Source organism: Hordeum vulgare, chromosome 1H, assembly GCF_904849725.1.
Source record: "Hordeum vulgare subsp. vulgare chromosome 1H, MorexV3_pseudomolecules_assembly, whole genome shotgun sequence".
Classification (NCBI taxonomy): Eukaryota; Viridiplantae; Streptophyta; class Magnoliopsida; order Poales; family Poaceae; genus Hordeum; species Hordeum vulgare.
In genome coordinates, this window is record NC_058518.1 from 390,009,519 (window position 1) to 390,013,033 (window position 3,515).

Below are 3,515 nucleotides of genomic sequence, written 5' to 3' on the forward strand. Positions count from 1 at the left end.
TTCATTCAATACAATTATAGCATGGATAATAAGCGATTATCTTGATACAGGAATTATAATAATAACTATATTTATTATTGCCTCTAGGGCATAATTCCAACAGCACCACCGGTATGCGAGCGGGAGAAGGCCGCTGCCGCGGGAGAAGGTCGGGAGGGGAGGGGAGGCTGCGCCCCCAGGCCGCTGTCACCGCGGGAGAAGGCCGGGAGGGGAAGGGCGGCATCGCTCCTAGGCCGTCAGCGTGGGAGAATACCGGGAGGGGAGGGATGACAGCGCTCCCAGGCCACTACCGCGGAAGAAGGCGGAGAGGGGAGGGGCGGCAGCACTGCGAGGCCGCTGATATGAAAGAAGGCGGGGAGGGGAGGTGCGGTGGCACCCCCATGCCGCCGCCGCGGTAGAAGGCGGGGAGGGGAGGTGCGGTGGCACCCCCATGCCGCCGCCGCGGTAGAAGGGGGGAGGGGAGGTGCGGTGGCACCCCCATGCCGCCGCCGCGGTAGATGGTGGGGAGGGGAGGGGCAGCGGGGCTGCTAGTCCGCCGCTGGCGCGGAAGAAGGCGGGAAGGGGAGGTGCGGCGGCAATGTAGTGAGTATTTGCAAAATAAGGGTGTGTATGTGTGCATAATAAGGTCTTAAATGATGTTATTAGGATAAACCCACTATATATATATTTGATCACAATGAAACAAGTACATAGGATAAATTCCAGCTTCGATCGGTTCCGGTCCCATGAACCGGTATCATTCAATAACCTATACCATGTCAATGCTCTTTAAAAAAATCTTTTTCTCAGCTTCATTCCTATAATAGATCTATAAGCTTAAATAATTCATAAATTTCATTAATCTCCCCTAATAATAAAGCGCGGAGCGCTTCTGGAGTCCGTCGTGGCAATTTTGTAGAAAAAACACTTTGTTTTGTTGAAATCAACCCGCAGCCCCTTACTTTAGTGGATTCAGAGAAAACGTTTCACTTTTATTAAAAAAAACTGCACCACCGCGTGCAGGTCATCCTGCCCGAGCTCCCCTTGCGCCCGCACGCCGCCTCGCCGGTGACCCCACACCGCCGCCACGCCCCGTCGGACCTCCGGCCGCTCTACCGCCTCGCCCCTCTCCCTTCTCCTTCTTCATCTCAATCTTCTCGCATCTCTCCCTCTTTCTCGCTGAACAGGGACCTCCAGGAGGGCCATGGCGCCGCCGGCCGTCAATCTCGTCGGATCTGGCCGTGTCCACGCCAAATCCACCGGAAATGGATCCACCCTGGCCAGATACGACCGGATCCGACCGGGCCCTACCGTCGTCGCCACCATAGGGCCGTCCCGCTCGATCTGCAGCGCCGCCGCTGCGTGTCCTTGCCCGCATCTGCACGAGGACGATGCTCGTCCCGCTCGCTCGCAGGAGCTCAGTACAATATTTGTATGCAGGAGTACAAACTAATGTTGTACTTTTACTGTCTTTCATAAATTTATCGAGACAGCCCGTGAAGCAAGTCCTACTTTTATCATTGGGAAGTTTGATGGTATACTTGGGCTCGGATTTCCTGAGATCTCCGTGGGAAGCGCCCCTCCAATTTGGTACATATTCAGACCTCTGAAAAGATTATCATGATGTCATAATCTCAGTAATGTTGTTGGCTGAATACCCTTTCCTGTGTTGCATGAACAAAAAGGCAGAGCATGCAAGAGCAGAAGCTGATAGAGAAGGACATCTTCTCCTTTTGGCTTAACCGTGACCCTGATGCATCCGCGGGAGGTGAACTTGTGTTCGGGGGTGTGGACAAAAAACACTACAAGGGGAAACACACATACGTTCCGGTCACTCACAAAGGCTACTCGCAGTTTGACATGGGTGATCTTCTCATTGGTGGCGAGTCAACTGGCTTCTGTGCCGGTGGTTGCGCTGTAATTGTCGACTCAGGGACCTCACTGCTCGCTGGCCCAATGGTATGTGTTCTTCCTTGGATCGAACCATATTTGCTAGATGCGCATTTAGACAACTATGGTATATAACTGGGACATCCATTGTACATTTGTATTTTATACCGCTCTTAGACCATAGTGGCTCAAGTCAATCATGCAATTGGGGCTGAGGGGATTATCACTACAGAATGCAAGGAAGTAGTGATAGAGTATGGAGAGATGATCCTCGAGATCCTTGTAGCACAGGTTTGTCAGTTGCTCCTGCTATCTTGGCAATTGGATTATTGTTATTACAATCTTCTCACCGATCTTGAATTCTCTAACCAATTACAAGAATACTAATACTAAGTTGACATTGAGCAGACAAGGCCACATAAAGTGTGCAGTGAGATCGGTGTGTGTATTTGATGGTAGTCACTCTATCCGGTTAGCACAATATACGCATGCAGCCGTATTTCCCATTTCCACACATGTGTATCTCAATGTTTTCATAACAGTTTTGCTTTCATGAATGACTATGCAGTAACCAAATTGAATCTGTCGTTAATAAGAAAGAGAAGCGAGGCTCTGATCTTCTCTGCACCGCTTGTGAGATGACTGTTGTTTGGATACAGAATCAACTCCGTGAAAACCAAACGGAAGAGCTCATCTTGCAATGGTCAGTATCACAAGTATTTTCTGATTGTCCAGTGGTGAAGAGTGTGATAATGGTCTGATTCCAATGCGAATTGCAGCTCTGTGAGCGTCTCCCGAGCCCCAACGGAGAATCAGCCATCGACTGCCACCAGATCTCAGAGATGCCTGATCTTGCTTTCACCATAGCAAATAAGACTTTCACCTTGATGCCAGAGCAGGTGAGGTGCCCCCCTAAGTTACACCTGGGTCATTGTTCAAATTTGCACTGATTCCGTGTTATCATATTCTTAGGCTTGATAACGAGTCATACCTCTGGTTAAGATAGTCAATGCCCAATCTGAACTGATGTTGGTTTTATTTATACCAACTGCTACCTACTTGCCTTAGTCACTCTTCACAGTCTACTTGCTACATATATACCGTCTAAATCTTTCTCCTTTGTGATGCAGTACGTAGTGAAGCTGGAGCAATCAGGCCAGACAATTTGCATCAGTGGGTTCATGGCATTCGATGTGCCACCCTCTCGCGGCCCGCTCTGGTATGCGTCCTAACAGTCTCCAGTCTTCACCATCCCTTGCTTGTTTTCTCCTTGCAATCCGTCTGATTGAGTTTTTGTGCTGCGGAATCGTGGGATACTTGGAGACATCTTCATGGGCGCCTATCATACCGTTTTCGACTTTGGCGAGAGCGGGATTGGGTTCGCCAAGTCTGCGTGAGGACTTGTGAATCCCATCATCTCCCGTGTATGAGGGCTGAGGGCCGGTATGTATATACTACAAGCACGTGTGAGTTGCAAGGTCAACAAGAAACTTATTAGTAGAAAGGAACAAATGAACTTGCTACCAGCATTTGTATAGCTATTTGCTTTGTATGGCTTGATATGGACCTGCAGACAGCACACACGGTACGAGGTTGATGTAATAAGCACGATGGGAATCATCCTTTATAAGGCCACTCCCAATGCA

The 3,515-nt window shown here is 49.6% G+C and overlaps 1 pseudogene; it reads left to right on the plus strand.

Moving 5' to 3' along the window:
* Window positions 1-1,183: 1,183 nt before the first annotated feature.
* LOC123399465 lies at window positions 1,184-3,101 on the plus strand (annotated as a pseudogene).
* Window positions 3,102-3,515: the final 414 nt, after the last annotated feature.